This window comes from Phodopus roborovskii, unplaced genomic scaffold (genome assembly GCF_943737965.1).
Source record: "Phodopus roborovskii unplaced genomic scaffold, PHOROB, whole genome shotgun sequence".
Taxonomy (NCBI): domain Eukaryota; kingdom Metazoa; phylum Chordata; class Mammalia; order Rodentia; family Cricetidae; genus Phodopus; species Phodopus roborovskii.
This window is the reverse complement of record NW_026126412.1, coordinates 719,042-740,853: the sequence shown is the minus strand read 5'-3', so window position 1 is coordinate 740,853 and position 21,812 is coordinate 719,042.

Below are 21,812 nucleotides of genomic sequence, written 5' to 3'. Positions count from 1 at the left end.
CGTTATGAAAGCCCCGTGAGAAGCATGGCCTGTTGGAAACCCACTATGGCTCCTTGGGTCATGAGGCATGTTTGGAGGAGGCTTGGGGAAGGAAATGATTTGTTTAGATCATGTTTTGAGACACAAAGGCAGGAAAGTGACTGTCAAAAGGAAGACAGTCCTGTTCACAGATCAACGCCCATCAGAGATTAGGTAGGAAGTCCTCTGTCTTAGCCTCTTTGTACTGCTGTAACAAAACACCCAGATGTTGGTGGATTATAAGACACAGAAAATTATTCTCTTAACATTTCCAAGCTCTAAATAGGAGACATGAGGCTTGAAATCTGGTGAGGAACCAATCTCTGCTTCCAGGATGCCACTTGAGCATGGTGTACCCCAGAGGGAACTCCAAGTCCTTACGTAGCAGGAGAGTGGCAGAGTTGAAATTGTGAGCCCTTTTATAGCTATAGTGGCAGAAATCATTTCCTGTTCTCTCTTTCACATTTAATTTGCTATTCTTCCATTGCCTTTGTAAGGTAGGAGTACAGATTGCTAGTTGCAGACCTTTCATATTTAACACTGTCTATTTTCTTATGAGCACAGCTTTGTGAGCGTCCCATAAATGCTGGCCTGCTGGTTTTCCACTTTCCTTTGATTTTTAATTTACTTCTATTTTCCCGGGTGTTCTCTTTGACCCATGTATTGTTTAGTTAGGTGCATAGTAATGTTCAACTATTTGGAAAGGTGCCAGACACCTTTCTGTCATTAATTTTAATAACTCCTTTGTGGTCACAACACATAGGCTCTGTGAGCTCATTGCAATTGTAGCCTGTAATTACGCATTTGGGGTGCAGCATCTGGTGCTGGTGGGTTATATTGGTACATGGTTTTATGCAAGGTCCACATCTTCCTACCCTTGTGTTACTTGTTCTGTTCATTAGTGGGGCCAACTTTATTTGGGCACTTTTCTATTATACTTTTCGATGATTTTGGTGCTTGTCTTCTGTGCTTTGCTACAATGTCTTTAGGTACACACATACTCAGAGCAATTGTTCCTCCACTAGTCAACCTGTTTAATATGATGGAGTCTTGACGCATCCTTATTGTTGTCCGCTGTTTATTGGTATCTTTCCCCACCTTGTTACATAGTTTGCTTTTAACCAGCCTCTAAGTCTAGTCTCTCTGCAGCAGTGTTTAGACAAATGGGCTTGGAGATTCATCCAATAATTATAGCACTTGAGAGGCTGAGACAGGAGGATCTCTGTGACTTCAAAGCCAGCCTAATGTACGTGGTGAGACTCTTGTTTGAAAACCAAACCGAAACACACCCCCACAAACAAACAGAAGCAGCAGTGTTTAGATCTCCTGTGTCTGAGGTGCCAGCAGACCTGGGTATAAATGTTGAGTCCTGCTGTTTGCTTTCTGATGACCTGCCCTGGCCTTGCTTTGTGCTTTTCCCTTTTGGATCCAACTGGCACGTTTCCCATCTTATCTCTACCACTGGCTCATCAGCTGTACATCTTTACTAACACTTCCGTATCTGTTTTGGGGCTTAACGTGTGTTCTCACAGGGCATTTCAAACAGTGTGAAGCCACTTTACATGTGAGACTTCACAATTTCCACTTTCGTTGCCTTCCCGCCCTTTCTGCTACTGCTCTTGTATATTTTAATTTTATATGGGCTAAACGTCCACGGCATGCTATTATTATTTTTGCTTTGAACAGTCAATTATCTTTTCAAGTGATTATAGGGAATCTTTAAAAGGCTTTTGTGTTTGTGCCCATGGTTGCCTTTGAAGCTCATTCCTTGCCCTATACAGAGCTGAATTTTCTTCTCATGTTGTTTCCCTTCCCCCTGAGGAACTTGTACTAAATATCTTTAAGTGTAGAGCGGTTCGCTCATAGTTTTCTACATTGAGGTTACCTGAGGTGTTTTTAGCCTGCCTTTGTTTCTGTGGGCTTTCTTCTGATGACTGTAAAATCCTGTGGCCGATAGTCTTTGTTTTATGCGTTTATGTGTACTTCCATGTCCCTGCCAACACTCAGTCCATAGACCAGCATCCATGTCATGGTTCCTAACTGACAGGATTTGCAGTGGAAGTTCATCTTTACATGTGCTTATCTGATAACTGTAACTCACCTTCAGTGAGCTGTCTGTCCAGATATCGCCCCCCCCCACACTTTTTTTTGTGTGTGTGTGTGTTTTTGTTTTTGTTTTGTAGTGGATCTGATGAGATTGTTTGCTTCTGGGACAGAAAACTGGCTATATACCCTGAAACCCAATTATTCTTCTACCTCAGCCTACTGTGCGCAAGGATTATAGACAGACACCCTGAGAGGTTTAATATGTTCTGAATTCATTTCCTTATAGCTTATATGACTTGAAAATACACTCTAACATCCTTTACCTGCCTTCTCTCTCTTTGAATGCCAATAAATAACGTCAGAATCTCACTATGTTCTCCAGGCTGGCTCTAAACTCACAGGGTGAGTGATCCTTTAGTGTCAACTCCCAGAGTAACTGGCACTGTGGGCCTGAGCCACCACATCGAGCTGTCATATGGGGATTTTGAAAGAAATAGGTTCTTATACAAAACACAATTTGTCTAGTTTTGATAATTCCACTCAACAATGTTTTGTGGCTTGCCATGCATAGACAGTTCCCCAACTTTATCGATCTTAGAGAAGTCTTTGGTCTGAGATCTTGTGCTATTTTCTTTAATGTTTCTTTAATGCATATGTTTGTATGTGTGGACATGTGTGGGAGTGCCTGTGCACGTGTGTATGGGTAGGCCTGAGATCAACAAGAACCGTCTACCTTGTTTTTGTTGTTTAATTTTGGTGTGTGTGTATGCAGGTGCACAAGGAAGCAAGAGGTTGATCAAGATGCCATCATTGTCGCTCTCCACTTTAAATATTGAAGCAGTGTCCCCCACTTGACCCAAGGACTTGCTGATCCAGCTAGTCCAGCTGACCCAGACATCTTGCTTCTGGACTCCCCTTTCTCTGCTTCCCAAGTGCTGGCACCACATGCAGGCTGCTGTACTCTCCTGCCATTTACATGGGTGCTGAGGATCCAAACTCCAGCCTTCACACTTGCAAAGCACTTGACCCAGCCAGCTATCTCCTCAACCCCTTGTCTTTTTTTTTTTTTTTTTTTTTTTTTTTTTTTTGAGGGAGGGTCTCTCACTGGAACCTGAAGCTTACCAACCAGGCTGGGCAGGCTAGGTCATCAATTTCCAGGGTTCTTCCTGTCTCTGTTTTCCCAGTGCTGAGATTACAAATGCACACCACTATTCCCTCCCTCCCTCTCTCCCTCCCTCCCTTTCTCCTTCTTTCTCTCTCTCCCTCCTTTCCTCCCTCCCTTCCTTTTTTTTTTTTTTTTTTTTTTTTGTTTTTGTTTTTGTTTTGTTTTTTGAGACAGGGTTTCTCTGTGTAGTCCTAGCTATCCTGGAACTCTCTTTGTAGATCAGACTGGCCTCAAACTCAGAGATCACCTGCTTCTGCCTCCTGTGTGCTGGTATTAAAGGTGTGGGCCACCACACCTGGCCCACTATGCTCAGTTTTTTTTTTTCCATGTGGGTTCTGAGGGCTTGCAGGACAAGCATTTTACCAACTGAGCCATCTTCCTCTCACTTATTTTTCACCAGTCCTTCTTCTGGGCTCTGGGAGTTTCTCTGTCTTTAATTTGTTCTCCTTCATCCTCTGGTTCCTTAAAGCGAAAGCCAAGGCATTTATTCAACATTCTCCTCTATTTTGTGACACAGATATTCAACAATGTAAATGTTCTTCTGGGGGCAGATTTTAGCTGACACCCAGGCAGTGAAGTGTTATGTGTTGTGTGTGCCATTGCTCTATTTAGTTTAATGTGCTTTCTAGATTCTGCTTCGTCATGTTGTTCAGCCTATGGGTTGTTTAGAAGACAGGGTTTTAGGGGACACAGGAGATGGATTAGTGGGTTAAGTGCTTGCCTTGTAAGTATGGGGAGCTGAGTTCAGATCTCTAGTATCCATGTAAAAGCTGATCCTAGTGTCATACACCTGAACCCTACTGCTGGGAAGGTGGAGAAGGGCTCACTGGGCAGCCACAATAGCCTAAAGCAGCAGTTCTCAACCTTCCTAATGCTGGGACCCTTTGATATAGTTCTTTATGTTGTGGGGGCCCCAAATATAAAATCATTTTGTTGCTAATTCATGATTGTAATTTTGTGACCATTATGAATCATATTGTAAATATATGTTATGCAGGATAGTGGATACATGACACTTGTAAAAGGGTCATTTGATGCCCCCCCTTCAAGGGGTCTTAACCCACAGGTTGAGAAGTACTGGGCTAAAGGAAAGAACCAGGTCACTCAGAGACTATCTCAAAAGATAAGGTGGACAGTAGTTGAGGAAGACACTCAACATTGACCTCTGGCTGCCACAGGCGCATACATAGGCAAGTGTACCCACACTGACAATGTGTATACATGCTCAAAAAAGAAACCCTAAACACTCAAGAGTGGTCTTTGGTTTCTAAATATTCAGGAATATTCCAGATCTGTTTATGACTGCTAATTTAACTCCATAGTAGTCAGAGAACATAGCGTGACCTAAAGCTTCAAACTTATGGACATTTGTATTAATTACTCTTCTCACTGTGACAGAATACTTAGCAGAAACAAAGAAAGCAGAGTTTATTTTGGCTAGTGGTTTTAGGTGAATCAGTCCATCCTGGCAGGGAAGGTATGATGTGACTGGTCACACGGAGGAATGAGCTGAATGCTCAGCTCACTTTCTTTGTTCCCTTTTATTCTACCCAGGATAACATCTCATGGGACAGTGACAGCCACATCTAGGGGGGTGTTTCCTCCTCAATTAAATCTCTCTGCAAACACCCTCACAGACACACTGGAGAGAGGTATGCTAGCTGACCTAAATCCAATCAAGTTGACAATGAAGGTGAACCATCATGTGTTCTGTGTTTGCAAATGTCCTTCAGTAAGTTGAGCAGGATGTGTGCACTACACTTATGTGTGGGAGCCCTAAATATCAAGTGGCTAATAAAATCCAGAGATTCCAACTGGGACTTTTTGTCTAAGCTGGGTTCCTGCCTCTGTCCACCATTCTCCTCAACTTGCAGATACATCATACCACCCTCTGCCCTGTAGCCTTCTTTGTTGAGTCTGTACTTCCCCATCAAGATTCCTTTCTCCTAGAGGTCATGAGACACTAGACATGAGGCTAGCGTAAACTCACCAAGGTCTCATCCTGAGATCCTTCTCCCATCATACCTGCAAAGATCTGGTTCACAGAGTCTGGGTTCAGGCATCTTTGGGAGGAGCCCATTCCAAATCAAGGTAGTCATCTAATTCAGCAAATCTAAAGCCATCAACAGATCCCGGGGATAAAGTATAATCCTTGCATCTCTGTGTGGCCCTTTGCTGCCTACTTGTCAGCACACTGAGGTTGGGGCCTGAGGTGCCCTCCAGCAGTGAGACCTTAAGATGAGACCATGCTGGGTTTAGGCATAGTGGTGCTTTCCCCACAGGAGAAATGGCTGTGTGGTTCTGCTGATGAGGCTAAGCCAAATGCCACGTTAAGCAAGCAGCTTGGCTGACCTCTAGCTCTGTGGCTGATGGTTTGGAGAATAACTGCATTCTCATGTGACCTCCAAAACAGCTCCTTCCCTTCAAGGCAGACTTTCATGTGAGCCCTCCACTGTCCTTGTGACATGTGTTTTAAAGTCTTCTCTCTGAAGACATTCAGCTCAAATCTGACTGTTCAGTGCCCAAGACCCCAGCTTGCTGTGGATTCTTTAGGTTTCTGGCTCTGCTCTACACTGAAGGCTCAGGAGGTGATGATGCTCTGGGCTGTCCCTCTCGATATTCAGCCATTCATACCACAGCAGCAGAGCCTGGAAAACAGAGTTAGGACTGTAGGAGCAATAGGGTGATTCAGACACTTCATGGAGGGAGGTTATAGCCATGAGGACCTAGACTGCTCTTCCTGGCCCACTGTGGAAAGGTGAGCAAAACTCTCTTTATTCCTCCCTCCCTCCCTCCCTCTCTCTCTCCCTCCCTCCCTCCCTCCCTCTTTCTCTCTCTTCTTCCTCCTGAGACAGGGTTGCTTTGGAGCAGTCATTCTGTAGATCCCCCTGCCTCTGCCTCCTGAGTGCTGGGATTAAAGGCGTGTGGGACAACATTGTGTTTCTAAGGGAAAAGCAACATAGCAACATGCAGCAGTTTCCATTTCATGTTTTCTTCCACCTGAGACTTAGGCCCAAACTGGACATGGTGGCTCACATCTGTAATCCCTGCAGTTGGAAGACTGAAGAGGATTGCTTTGAGTTCTAGGACAGCCTGGTCTACACTGTGAATTCAAAGCCAGTATGTGTTGCATAGTTATGTTCAAGGCCATCATGGGACTACAGGAGTGGAATTCTAGAGAAAAGTAAGAAAGTAACAACAGCTGGATGACTTCAACCTGTCAGAGCTTGAGGTCTTATACATGTTAACCAGGTGAGAGTCATAAGACGAAAAAAAAGTGGCATTCAGCAGATTTATCTCTAGCACATACTAGCCGTTTCTGTCTACTACTCCCTTTAGTTTTAAGGTGCATAACCAAATAAAGAAGCCCGAAGACAGCACCATTCCTTAGAGTAAGTGTAATCTGACGTCTCAGCGCTTCTTCACTCCCTGGAGGGAAGCCACGTTTCCACGTCTCTGAATGTGTCAGTGTATGGAAGCAGACCATGCCAGGTACTTTTTGTCTGAGAAGCCGATGTTCCTTGGCCAGTAGGCTACCACAGAGTTGGTTCATGGAGTTTTCAGTTCTGCAGAAAGAAGAACATCGAGGTTATAGTGTCTTGGCTACAGGCATCTGGTTGGTCTCACGCTTCTCTGCTGGCCCTGGTTATGTCCACAACAGCAGATGGAAAGTAAAGACAGTTAAGAGGAGCTGCTGTGGTGAAAGCCAGTCTTATGTTTGTGTCAGTCTGGAAACTGTAGACAGAGTCACTTACAATGCCCTTCTTGCTTCCAGAATCTGGCTCTAATCACCTTAGCCACTGCTGGACCCCAGGCCCTTGCCTACTTTATTATCTGGATCTCATAGGATCTCACAGTCAGCTGTCCTAAAAGCTTGCCTTTTCTCTGTGTTCTTCTTGCCTCATCCTGTGAACACAGAGTTCTTGGGGCACCCTCTGAGCCCCCACCCCACACTCTTCTGCCCCACTCAACTGTTGGGCAGAAGTCTCACATGCTGCTGTCTCATCAAGCATCAAATACTGTCCAGTGTATGACCTCCTTCTGGAGCCAAGATCAAAACTGCACACCCCGTGTTGACCTCACATGCTGGTTTGTGGTCTGTCTTAGTCACAGGACACCATAGATCATGTAGCTTCAAGCTGCATTTGTTTCTCACTAGTGGATTCTAGTGTCTGGTGAAGACCTGGTTTCTGGTTTAGAGATGACACATTCTCCAGGAGTGAGGCAGCTCTCTGGACCTCTGTCTTTAGGATCTGTCCTCTGAATATCCGCCCCCCCCACTCTCTAGTTCCTCAGTCTGATCCTATTCCCTAGGGGTACAGTTTTAGCCTATGATTTGGGGAAACATCTCTGCCTGTAGCAAGGCCCAACAGGCATTGTACACCTACCACATTCCCTTTTGAACTCCTGAGTCCCCTTTGAACCCATCACCAGTGCATGGGCCCACATCAGGGCAGGCAAAGGAGGAAGAAAGGCTTACACTGCAATGCCACTGTTTATCACTGAAGAAAATCAAGACAGGAACCCAAACAGGGCAGGAACCTGTAGGAGCTGATGCAGAGGCCATAGAGGAGTGCTGCTTACTGGCTTGCTCCCCATGACTTGCTCAAACTGATTTCTTAGAGAATCTAGGACCACCAGCTCAGGGATGACACCACAATGAGTTGGGCTCTCCCCACCAATCACTAACTAAGAAACTGCCTTACAAGGCCTATCTACAACCTGCCTACAATCTTATGGAAGCACCTTCTTAATTGAGATTCCCTCCTCTGAGATAGCTTTAATTTGTGTCCAGTCAACATAAAACTATTTAGAACATTTTTTTTTTGTTAGCTTACCTGATTTGAGGTGTGTGGTCATGTTATTAGGTTCTGGTAGCAAATGAGCCATAAGCCCAAGATTTATTGAGTTTTGGAAAGTACCCTTAAAAGGAGAATATCTCCATGCAAGAAGATTCGGCTGGAGTGCCTGGTTATGAAATAACTGTGGAAATGACAATCTGTGAGAAACAATGGCCCTCCCTTCATAATAAAAGTACTGAAGACTCAGATTAGCAAAAGCCACGTAGTTTATTTTTCAATCTTGTAATGCCAGGCATCAGCTTGAGAACAGGCCAAAGGGGCTGGCCGGCCAATCTGGCACAAAACAGTAGTTTTCATATTCCTAATTGCATTTCCCTGCTCTTAAATCCCTCATTGCTTGAAGTCTTCAGGGAGGTAAAAACTGATAGCAGGTCTAGTTTCCACCTCAAATTCCCAGTCTTTCTGGAGCTTAAGATTCCCTCCATTTCTCATGCGTGCATTCAGTCACCTAGCAGACTGGGATTTTTTGACTATAAGATAAAGAAGTGTTTGGGTAAGAAAGCACCGGCCACTGACTAGGGAAGACAGGAGTCCAGTGCCTCCTGCTTATGTGTGACTCACTGGTGAGCTCTAAACACACCTCACACTGAAAACAGACTGTAATGATTTACTTGCACGGCTCTTCTTGCCTGCAGAGTAACAACAGAGAGAGGGCTGGGCCTGAGAGAGGGCCTGCCCAGTAGCCCTAGCTTGGCTGGATGCTTCTACCCTTTGTAAATGTGAAAGAGAAGTAAAGATTTAACTGGGATTGCTATTGTTTTGGTTTTGCTGACACTAGCTAGTGAGCCTTGAGTTTACTGGGGATGCTGGGGTGGGGAGTAGGAAAGCAAAGCCCATGGAACTTGTATTTGCAGGCCAAAGAGATTTAGGAAATCTTTTAACTCCCCCTGCAAACTCGGATTTGCAGCTCCCCCCAGCCCCACAGCCTTTGCCTATCCCACTGGAAAGATCTTTCTGCCTGACCCCTTGATCCCCCAACTGCGCGTGTGTGTGTGTGTGTGTGTGTGTGTGTGTGTGTGTGTGTGTGTGTGTACACGCACGCGCGCACGTGTGTGTCTTGCCTCCACCCACAGGGATTTCTGAAGGTTCTGGTGGCCCAATCTCCCAGGTCTGACACTAGGTTTGTCCTTTTTGCTTTTAACCTGTGCCCTGCTTTTTCTGGCCTCTAGAGTTGCTTTATGCCTCAGCCCTCTCTGTCACCTTGGTGGTCCACCGCTTGGAAGCTCCAACTTCTCAGCTGTTCATGGACTAAAATGTGTGGAGCAAAGTTCATTAACAAGGGTGTACACCTTTCCCCATTTGCCATGTGAAGTTGTCACCCACAGAACTCACTCAGAGAGCCATGGTGTCAGGTTACAACAAATTGCAAAAGAAACCTCACAATGTTTCTAAGTTTTCAATTTTTTAAACTTTTGGCTGCATTCCTGGCTATCTCTCCTCACAGGGCGCAGGTTAGACTTGCCTGAAATGCTGTAGGGATTAGCAGATGATTCTTAATGATGTGATTTTTGGCTCAAAACCACCAAGACATTTGGGTCATGTAGTAGTCATTGTCTGAGAACAAAAGAAAAGATTCCCTTGGAGAAGAAACAACTTCAAAAGGGTTTATCTACACATGTCTTCATTTTCATTAATACTTAACTTTTTTTTTTTTTTTTTTTTTTTTGCATCAGCTCTGACTGAGCAGAGTCTTGAGACTCAGAAGTTCCCTCTGCAAACTAGAGCCCCATCATCCACATGAGCTCAGAGCCTTGGGGAGAGAGAAGAATTAACCCCAGCAGTCAGGGAGGGTCCCCACAGGGCAGTTTGGGAAGGGCTAGAAGAGGATCCAGGGGGCCTCAGGGTGATGGGTTACCAAAGCTGTAGCAATTGGCCCTGTGACATTCTAGGGCTGCCAGGTCTGTATCACAGTCATATCACAAGGAAATGGGTGGAATGTATGGGCTGCACCTCCTCTCCCTCCTGCTCCTTCCTTCTGTCCCAGGTAGGACCCAAGAGTGGACTGTCCTAGGGGTGTGTGTGTGTGTGTGTGTGTGTGTGTGTGTGTGTGTGTGTGTGAGCTTCCTGTGACACCTAGGCACCACAGGAGGCTGTAATCACTCCTGAGTCAACTAGGCACACCTGTATCTGCTTTCACAAACATTTACATCCTACATACATGCTGGCGTGCATGCCTGGTGGCCCACAGTTTTGTTTGTACTACATACACACTTGTGTTCCTGCAAGCAGAGGTCTTGAGCAGATGCACACAGCCTGATAATGCACAAAGGGCGCCTGTCTGGCTCTTCACTGTGTTGGTATTTGTCTAAATAGAACTCTTGGACATAGTTCCAGCATGAGTAGACCAGGCCCAGAGTCTCTGAAGATCACTGAAATGTCTCATGCCACTTGACTTTAAAGACATAGCTATCAGACACTGCGCAAGGCATCTGAATGTTTGGGGAAGGATGTTTGAGCCTCATTCTGTGACAAGATGGGATGCACCCTCCCTTCTTAGAACTCTTGTGCAATCAAAGTTGAAGGGCAAATGTTTCATTTCACTGGTGAATTTTTAAAAATATGTCTATTTAAAAATGCACTGGTGACCCAGAATGGGCGTGTGTTTTGGCAGGTGCTTTTCCAGTTGAAATGAGTGTTTGCTTGCAGACTCTGAGCTGTACTAAGTGTCTCTGAGCACAGTGGAGTGCTCAGTTATGCTTTAGACAAATATTCTCTGAGGCAACACTTTGTTCCTGGTCACTTTCCCCTTACGTGTTTAGCATGAATGGATTGGCTCAGACACACTTTGGGAACCCACTATTGTTTCCAAGGCTAAGGTGCTAGGTAAAGTCACAGCTGACCTTATCACCTGAGTGCCGCTCTACACTAGGGTCAGGCCACAGTGTAACCATTACCCTCTGGCCTCAGCCTCTGGATCTTTCAGTGGTCATTCTTCTTGGTCTCCTCACCCTTCTCTGTTATAGGGCAGGTGAAACTTCCTCCAAGGACTTTCTTAAAGTAAGACTGAGTGATGGTGTCTGGAAGAGAACTGGCCATCAAACCCTATGCTTCATATCTGCCTTTGAGAGTTGCTGCTCTCCTCAAGAACAAATGGGAAGTTTAGGGTTGTCAAGAGTAACCACTGAGTGGGACTGGTGTTTGTAAGCCAACTTGGGCAGTGATTATGAGGCTGTGGAACCAGCCATACTTCCTTCAATGTTAATGGTGGACGGCAGCTGTAGCTTTAGGAAAAGCTGGGCCTCACCAGCTGTCACCTAAAGGGAAACAAGCACTGTGCATTTAGTGGACCCTCATCAGAATCTAGGTTTGACTTTTTCTAATACAATTCTGCCTTAATTGTATGTGGCCTAGACAGGTAAGTGGAGCTTTGTCTATGCAGTTACCAGGGAAGCCCTCATCCCTGCTGGGTAAAGGTTTTTTGGGTGTGTTCTGATGTGGGGGGGGAGCATTCACACCCTTGTAAATAAACTCTCACCTCTGCTCTGTAAGCACGCCTGACAAACTCATTGGATCCTCATAATGAACTTTGGCAAAATTATGCTTCAGTTTGGCATTGGGATCTAAGGAGGAAGGATGGACATTGATTCTATCTACCCTGGGAAAGAATTTTCACAACAAATACACATTAGCCTGCCTCAGGTAACTGCATTAGGGGTCAGACTGGGGACAGAGGCATTGGGAGCTAGAAGAGATCTTCTTGGCTGACTGGTCAGGGTGTTCTTGAAACCCTGAACACTGCCGCCTGTTGGAGTGAGGCCTCAGTCCTGGGCTAAGTACCCTCCAAAGGTCGTGGGGGCAGTGTGCTCATTAAAGCATAGGGCCCATTGGGACTCTTAAGTTGTTGGGCCATCCCCTTGAGGGGACAGTAGGGCTTCAGCTGCTTCCTCTTTTCTGTTTTGTCTCCTGACCTCAAAGTGAATGATTTTCATGGTGAGTGTGTCATTGACAGAAACAGAGACTAACTTGTCTGTGGCTTGTCACCATGTCAGAATTTATTGAATAACAACAAATTCAGAGGGTGAAACAGTTTCAAGGGCAACAATTTTCCAGATTATCCTACCTACCATGAAAATCTTAAGGGGCAAATATAGGTTCTTATTCTTCTCCCCCTTTTTTATATTTACTTATTTTTTAGCCTTTTGAGATCGGATCTTATTTGTAGCCTTAGCTGCCTGGCTGGTCTGGAAGTCAGTGTGTAGACCTGGTGGTCTTGAACTCAGAGAGACCCACCTACCTCTGCCTCCTGAGAGCTAAGACTAATAGTGTGAGCATCCATCCCACTCAGATCCTCTTATTTCAATTTTAATTACTGATATTGACTCTGATATTATACAGCACAAAGTAATATATTTATATAGCTATATGTACACATGAAGCTTGTAGAAAGATTACTAGAGAATCTATAAAGAATGTAAGAGGTAGAGTCTATTGTTAAGATATGGAACCCAAAAGAAGTCACAGAGAAGAGGCTGTTGCTGTTAGAAATCATTCTGAAGGAGAGTCAGGTTGAGATCAAAGATTTGGTTAGCTGGAGAGAGAAGAACCATGTTGGGCATGAAATTGTGGGTTCTGGTCCAAGTGGGCAAGAAGAACAAGTGGACAGTTAAGTTGCAGTTGAGTAGGACACATTAACACTGGGGGACAGAGTTGAACTGAAGCCCCAGGGACAGTCCTGTGGGTCCTTCATGCACACACGAGGTATCAGATGCTAGGTTGGTGGGTGGCCACTGCAGTGTTAAATGTAAATCACTTTATGAGGTCCAGGTGTGAGGAAGTTATAACCCTTCCTTGGCCTGGTTTCCTAGATAGGATTTTGATATGCCCATGTGAACATATTGTCTCAGTTTCCCTTGATAAATCCATAGGATGGCACCCTTTTCACTATCATGAGTAAGTACTTTATTAGACTGTGTTGCATGGGTGGTGCTGTGTAGACAGTACTGTTCCCTTGTTTACATGGGAGAGCAATTATCCCCCATCCTCTAAATGGAGTCAAGGGCTCCTTGTGAAATATAGTCTTTCAAGGAAAGGCACAGCCTGAAAAATTCATGGTTTTATGCAACATGGAGTAACAGAGTAGAGCAGAGGCAGACCTCAACATTCTTGCTCTGACCTGTGCCCTACGCTCCCACTAGAGTGTGCGGACTCAGCCTAGCCCCAAAGCAACAGGGCAGGCCAAACATGGACCAAAATGAGATACAAAGTAACTCATTTCTCTTTCTAGGCTTATCTCCCATGTTTCTCTGAGTCAGAGAGAGCTGGTGGGGGTTTGTTTGTTAAACAGCATGGATCTGCAGGTAAAGTTACACTGTGGGAGCTGAGGAAGCTGAAACATTTCCTAGGATCTACATCTGGGAATGAATACTTCAGAATTTTGAACTCTAACAAAAGCTACAAACAAAGCCAGCTAGCGTGTTTACGTTGTAATATCCTTGCAAACCTTTTTGTTTTGTTATTCAAGCTGTTTCTAAGGTGCTGACCTACTTGTCTCCTCTGATTTCTCTTCCCTTTTGTTTTTCTTAAATTCAATTATAAAAATTTTAGAGATTATTTGTGTGTGTGTGTGTGTGTGTGTGTGTGTGTGTGTGTGTGTGTGTGCCTGCCTGTTTGTATGTACACCATGCAACATATGTAGTACATGTAGAGACCAGAAAAACTGTGTTGGATGTCCTGGAACTCCACAGATGGTTTTGAGCCACTATGTGGGTGCTAGAAACAAAACCCAGGTCCTCTGAAGAGCAGCAAGTGCTCTTAACCACTGCAACATCTCTCTCACCCAAGTTGATAAAGTTCTTAGTAGTTAATTGTTTTTGCAGCAAATAGCCTCTGGGAGCCTGTTGTCGCCATCTCCATTTGCCAGAGTTTCCTGTCAGATCCTCAAATGCAGTTAGATTTCAAGTACGTGTGGAGGAAACATGCCAGAGAAATGCTGATGTGCAGCTCTGCCCTGGAGTGTGGGTGAAAACAAGGCCGAGGTAACCCAGAGAGCAAGGGTAGAAAGAAGGCTGGAAATGAGGAGTCAAGGACTCACGGCAAGCTGCTAGCAGGGCGCAGTGGCTGTCCTCTTGGGGAGCTACTTTCAAGTGAAAACTCAGAGAGAAGGTGTGGACACACTCAGAGCTGGCAGCCCTGTGGGTCTGCTGAGGCAACACGCTGAACAAGCCCCAGAAGTCTCACAAAGTAACCAAAGCAGCCTGGGGTCAGAGGTCACCAGCTCCAGGAATGAGTTCTCAGAAGCCCAGGTTTCTGAACTGTGTATGCCATGAGAATACTACAGATGACAATGAAAACTGATTCCTGAGATTCAGATCCTCTTTCTGCCTCTTGGATAGCTAACTTTGGGGTCCTTCCTCTGGCTGAGGTCTCCTAAGAGACTATCCTTGTTGGAGGGGGTATTTGAAGTGCTCTTGACTTTTCATTACAATCCACAGCCACTTCACCTTCCAGACTTTAATCACTGACTTGACTTATTGAATGCTCTGGAAGGGCCTTCCTATTTGGAATGCCCTCTGATGAAAGATGCCATTCTGTAAATATGTTTCTCTTATTGGTTAATGAATAAGACACTGTTGGCAAATAGGAAGGCAAGATCGGCGGGACTAAGAGACAAGGAGGATTCTGGGAGATGTAGTAGAGAGGAGAGTTCGAAATGTAGGACCAAGAGGAGTAAAAGGTCCGGACCCTCTCTCCTGTAAGATAAGACCACGTGGAAATACTTAGATTGATAGAAATAGGTTAATATTTAAGACAGAGCTATCCAATAAGAAACACTAGTAACAGACCAACAGCTTCATATCCAATACAGTGTCTCTGTGTGTTATTTGGGGCTAACACGGCTGTGGGACCAGGCTGATGGAAAAACTGCTTGTAACAGGTCTCCGTATGGCGGCATGGGTTTGTATCCCACTTCTGACACCAGATATCGTGGAATAATAAGGATCAGGAAAAACAGATAGGCTAAATAGATGTTTATTCAGGGAGAAATACCTTACAACAAAGGCAGAAGAACGCCAGCAGTTTCCCATACCAAGGATGCCTCTGGATGCTTTCTGTCTCCATCCAGCAAGCAAGAGAGCGCTCCAGGGTCCCTACCTCAGACCTAGTTCCCCCCATCTTGTCTGTACCTGTCCCCACCCCCAATGGGCATGGTGAGTGCAACAGGTGTGAACAGAGTGAATGTCTAACTACAGCCCTCTATTAATTTTGTTGGCAAGTGTGTGGTGCTGAAGGATGTTCCTCACCCACAATTCCAGGAGTCTCCTGAGGCTTGTGGCCTTCATAAAGCAGGCTCCCTTCACTCAAGGTTTCTAGCACCTTCTCCAGGACAGGAGGTCTGTGCTGTTACAGCCTGTTGGTGGCTCTCCCCCCCACCCCCACTTCAGACAGCTCTAGAGCCTGTGCTCACCTGTCTTGTGGTTCCTGCACACCTCAAGGAAAACAGACCGTATTGAGCTATCTGCTGCTGTCAGTGGGAAACCAGGACCTGCTTGCAGGACTCAGAGGCTGAGGCAGGGGCATAGAAGTCATGTCAGGTGCCAATCCTCAGGGCAACACACTTCCCAAGACAATGTGGGTACAGTGTTGTTCCAGGTGCTTCCCTAAGCCACCAACACCAATAAACCCTTATTGTATGAGCTGGTAGAAACAGGCTGTGTTCTGGGTTTCTTCCATCCCAGTTGTGGAGACCCCACAAGTCAGCCCAGGCAAGGATTCTGGTGCTATTAAGAATAAACCACTTGAGGTCAGAGCAGCAGTGTGGTGGTGGTTGTGATGGTGGTGGTGGTGGTGGTGGTGGTGGTGGTGGTGATGGTGGTGTTGATGGTGGTGGTGATGGTGGTGATGGTGGTTGTGGTGGTGGTGGTTGTGGTGGTGATGATGGTGGTGATGGTGGTGGTGGTGGTGGTGATGGTGGTGGTGATGATGGTGGTGGTGATGATGGTGGTGATGGTGGTTGTGGTGGTGGTGGTTGTGGTGGTGATGATGGTGGTGATGGTGGTGGTGGTGGTGGTGGTAGTGATGGTGGTGGTGATGGTGGTGGTGATGGTGGTTGTGGTGGTGGTTGTGGTGGTGATGGTGGTGGTGGTTGTGGTGGTGATGATGGTGGTGGTAGTAGTGATGGTAGTGATGGTGGTTGTGGTGGTGATGGTGGTGGTGGTTGTGGTGGTGATGATGGTGGTGATGGTGGTGGTTGTGGTGGTGATGATGGTGGTGGTGGTGGTGATGGTGGTTGTGGTGGTTATGGTGGTGGTGGTTGTAGTGGTGATGGTGGTGATAGTGGGCTATTTCTGCCTTGTGAGGCTGGTTTTTTTTCTCATTCTGTATAGTTACAAAGTCCATGCCTGAGCTGTAGTCAGAAGCATGTGTTATTTGCAATCTCTCCTGTCCCCGTGGTCGAACTCTATGTTTTTCTTCCTCCCTCCTCTCCTCTGCCATAGCCTGCTTTTCCCTTTCCAGACAGACCTTGGGCTGGTTCTGATTAGTGGGCACCTCTTATTGGTGAGAAAATGCCTGGTCAAGGACAATAGGACCCTGGAGCTGGGCTGGGGTATGTGGCAGCTGTGAGATACTAAGAAAATTCACAAGTGTTTAAGAGATTGGATAGCTCAGTTGGTAGAGCATCAGACTGACTCTGAGGGCCAGGGCTCATGTTCCCTGTTTGCTTACTTGTTAGAAAGGGATGGACACATATGAGATATCTGTGTTTATGAATGAAATTCTCAAAAAACAAAAGGGAGTGGTTTACAAGTATTTAATAGGCAACAGTTTCATATTTTAATATCATCAACCTTTTCAACTCTATTTTATATTTGACCGTCAGTCCGATGTTCTAACAAGACCCTCCAAGGCAACAGCATTTTGTTTTCACATTCTTTCGGGACAATAACTCATGGCCAAGCTTTCTCCTTTCAGAACAAAGCTGATGGGATTCACGACAGGCGTATTTTCGTGGGGTTGATAATGTCAGCAGAGGCTTATTTCTACCTAAGGCTTGGCACTGGGTTTCTTAGCTGAAAGCTTTTCAGAAGAGTAGGATTTTTTTCTTAATTATTTCATTCAGCTTTCTGTGTGAGCTTGTTGGGGGGGGGCAAGCCGTTGGTTCTCGTATTTTCATTTATAATCTGAACGTCATCTCTGGGCAGAAAACCTCAGTCAGCATAGCCTGATGAAAGTTACTCCGGAAAATCAGACTTCATTCAACAAGTCACAGCTTCGTGAACAGCGGCCCTGCTTTCCCACCACGGTTGGGCAGTGGTGTGGCCCCAACAGAACACACAGATCCTTCTATCCTGAGCTGGGCACTGGCCAAACCTCTCGCCTATGGAGCAAAATCACTCAGGCCGAGAGCCAGCTTTGCTCTGGAAATCTCAGCACAACAAAAAACCCTCTGTCCCTGGCCTGACCAGCTTCGGACAGGGAGATTCCTGCCCCCCTCCCCTACATGGCCTGTGGGCAATGGACTCACAGCAGATGGGTGCCTGGGGAGAAATTGCCTTAATTAGGTCAGTCTGCTGAGCAGTATGAACCCTACTTTTAGCTCAGCAGGTCAGGAGGACACCCCTGAATCTGAGGGTCTGAAATTCGCTGGACTCTTTAACAGTCCTCCCTGGTCCTTCGGGACGCCCCTTTCCTTTATCCTCTGAAGTGTGTGTGCCCAGCCAGTTCTCTTTCTCAAGCAAATATTGGCTCAAGTCACACCCCTCTGCCATTGAGGCTCCAGGGGCCCCCCCGTCACTCCCAAGTCTGACATGAATGCTGCGTCTGTGAGGTTGTCCTTTGCAGTTCCAGACCGTGTTTTATTTGGCTAAGAACCTGGGCTGTTTGGATGGTTCCCTGGCAGGAAAACCAGTGAGAACTGCAATGAGGTTCCCTGAAGTCCACAGCAGTGGTGTCGGGGAGGGCTGCAGCAAGGCTCCGGCTGACCTGAAGGCTGGCTTCATTGGACCCAATAGGCTATGTGTTGGCTACTTCTTTACCTCAGTGTTGCCCTTACAGTGTAAGAGAGCTGAGTGTGCAATGCAGGATACACGACACACATGGACCTGGGGTGGATCAGAGTGTTCTCTATGTGGGGCCCACACAGATCTGCACGTGGAGTAGAATAGGGCTGGAGGCCTCAGGTGACTGGAGTGGGTGAGCACTGGACCTGTAATAGGCTTATTTAGATAGGCTTGTGGGTATTGGAGACTGGGTGGAGATATCTGCTGGCCCACTGACAGGACAATTCAGGGTGAGACACTTTTTTTTGAAGCTCCTGGTTAGGGATGATCCAAATCTCCTGGCTAGCTGTGAGTACTGAACAGGAAGGAGTCCTCACCATCCAATGAAGCTCAGTGACCTGACAGAGCACAGGTCTTCCGGGCTGGAGTGACCTCCCTCATGTGGCCTGTACTTGAGCATACTTCAAGCGATGCTAAGCCTTCATGTAAGCATGCTCGACTTTGCCTGGTTTCATATTTGGAAATCGGTTATGGGAAGGGAGGTGGTGGGTGTTTCCCTCACTTCCTTCTGGGACAAAATCACCACATGATCTTGGCTCAGGCCTCAGTATAGAGGCCAGACTGGGGGTGCAGCTGGCAGGTCAGACCCAGGAGATGAAAAGTAGAGTGTGGTGGCCCAGGGCCCTCATGGCTTTTGTCATGTTGACCCCCTGCTCGTACCTCCATGTCAAGGATGAGTTTTCTATCAAGAATGATTCTTTTCCCGGCAGAGGAGAAAGGACACATGTGTATGATCAGGTGACTGACTAGTACTGAAGAGAGGACACTGGTATAGCTCTGGGCCTTGTGAAAAACAACCCTGAGGCCTAGGAGGATTGAAGGACATATGTGCATATCCAAGGTCATGTGCCTGGTACTATAGAATCCCTTATGGGTTCAGATGTCTTATAGGTAGACAGGTTTGTGGGATATACATACATACATACATACATACATATATATACATATATATATATACATATATATATATATATATACATACATACATACATACATACATATATCTGTGTGTGTGTATTGTGATGGTTTGAATAAAAATGGCACCACAGGCCCATAGGTAGTGGCACTATTAGGAGATGTGATCTTGTTGGAATAGGTGTAGCCTTGTTAGAGGAAGTGTGTCACTGGGGGGGGGGGGTTAGGCTTTGAGGTCTCAAAAGCTCAGGCCAGGCTTAATGGCTCACTTTCTCCTCCTGCAACCTTCAGATTCAGATGTAGAACTCTCAGTGCCTCTCTAGCACTATGTCTGCCTGCATACAGCCATGCTTCCCTCCATGATGAAGCTGGACTAAATTTCTGAACTGTAAGCCATCCCCAGTTAAATGCTTTCCTTTATAAGAGTTGCTTTGGTCGTGGTGTCTATTCACAGCAACAAAACCTAACTAAGACATGTATGCTGGATGTGTGTAAATGTGTGCATGAAGGTGTGTGTACATTGACCTTAGGCATCTTCTTCAGCTCTTAGGTTTGGAAACCTGGTGTGTCATTGAACCTGGAACTCACTGGCTGATCTAGACAGGCTGGCTAGCAAGCCTGCCTTCACATTTATATCCCAAGCTGGGGTCACCACACTCCAGCTTATTTTTTTTTTTAATTTATCCTGACCACAGTTTTCTGTATCTCTTCTCTTCCCAATCCCTTTCCCCCACCCCTCCACCTCCAGTCTGCTGCTCCTCTTTTCCCTTCTAAAAGGGGCAGGCTTCCCAGGGTTATCAACCTACAAGCATATCAAATTGTATTAAGAGTAGGCACCTCCTTTTATATTAAAGCTGGTTAAGGCAACCCAGTAGGAGAAAAAAGGCCACACTCAGCTTTTATATGGGTGCAGGGAATCCAAGTCCAAGTCCTCATGACCATACAGCAGGCACTTTAATGACAGCCATTTCTCCAGCCAATATGGATGGATTTTAAGTAGACATTCTGCTGGAGGGGTGTGTTTGAGTAAGGTCATTGAAGTAGGATGGGGGTGCATCAAATCAAATCAACAGCACAAGGTTTGCATGCCAAAAGGAAGTTCTCCAGGTCCAACTACACACACTGCATACACAAATGCACAGGAACCTATTTTGGTCCAGGTCATCATGTCAGGTCCTTGGTAAACATCTCAGGCTCACAGTATCTCCATTACTTCTCTGTATCTGACCCAGTGCGGGTGAGTTTCAGTTACTGTTCATAAAGCTGCAGGCCAGAGACATGGCCAAAGGGCTGTGAGGGTGGGAAGATGAGGATCTGGAAAGTTGGTGTCTGCCAGCTCCCTTCTCCCCCGACCTCCCTTCCCTGGCTAGTGGTGATGAGGTGCCTTTATTCTAAAATGCTCCTATGTATAAAGGTGGCCCACTCAGAATACAATATGAAAATGGACTTCTTTATTGAAATGAGGATTATTTACTCTTATACTGATGCCTTAATTTTAAAGTTCTACTGTTTTTGTTTTCTTGTTTTGGGAACCCAGGTCCTCAAGCACACAAGGTTGGTATTCTACCCCTGAGCCACAGCCCATCACATTTTTCTTTCAGCTGTGTGTACCATTAATCATGGTAGGAGCAGATGTGTTTGGGGAGGCTGTATGGAACCTGGTCTGCCTTCTGCATTTTCTCTGGTGACAAGCATCCTGGGCTCCCCATATCTGAGGACAGTTCCATTATAATGTTCAGTACATCATGGGTGGCCCCTGAGCTGTCCAGTGGAAGGCAGACGGTCAGGTTTGTCCCCAGAGGAAGTGAAGTTGATGTTGTTCTGGGAATGAGGCAGGCTGTGCCCATGGGGGATGGCCGCCTGGGAAATGCACTTGATTTGGTGTCTATCCAAGGCACCACATCTCTTAGAGCATGTGTCTACACCGGGTCCTCAAGGGCTACGTGCCAGACTGAGACCTGGGAAGCCACCGAGAGTCAGATTTCTTCTGGAAACCTCTTGAGTGCTGTGGACAAAAGGTAACCCCCTCTTCTTTATCCTCTGCAAACACCAGAAGCTTCCAGAAACACTTTGAGATTTCCTGAGATCTCATCATGCTAAGCACACTTCTTCAGTTCTTACTCGTTTCCTCACAGTTGCCCAACTAAAGAGTTGCCTTTTCAAAGGGACTGTTCAAAGCTTTTCAGGTGTGTGTGTGTGTGTGTGTGTGTGTGTGTGTGTGTGTATGAATGTGAGTGTGTGTATGTATGTGCTTGTGTATGTATGTGTGTGTTTGTGTGTGTATGTGTGTGTGTTTGAGTGTGTGTGTGTGTGTGCACACGCGCGTGCATGCATTGGGTGCGCATCAGAGCTCAGGGCAGAAAGAGCAGTTGCTCCTCAGCAAACCAGCCACTTTACCTGCTTTTTTTTTTTCCAGTAGAATATGTCATGGCTGGAAGACCTGGCTGAGATTTAAGTATTATGTCCTTACAGACCCATGTTTTCCAGGGTGCATAGGACCATCTTCTCCCTTTTATAGAGAAGAGACTCAAGATGGAAGGAACTGCACTACCCAAGAGGCAGTGGCTGGGAGTTGTTGACCAAAGTCCCTGACCTCTATGTCCCCCTTCCTGCCCCAGCCTTAACTTCCTGCCCTTTACAGGCCTTGGAGTCTTGTATTTCCAGAACAGGTTTGGGGAAGGGAGCAGTGTTCCTGGCCAGGAATCTCCAGCAGGATGTCTCCACTTACTGCCGTGGGATGGGACAGGGCTGAGTCTGAGGCACACAGGAACATTTGTCCTCTGCCACTGTCTACACTGACTCTGAGGC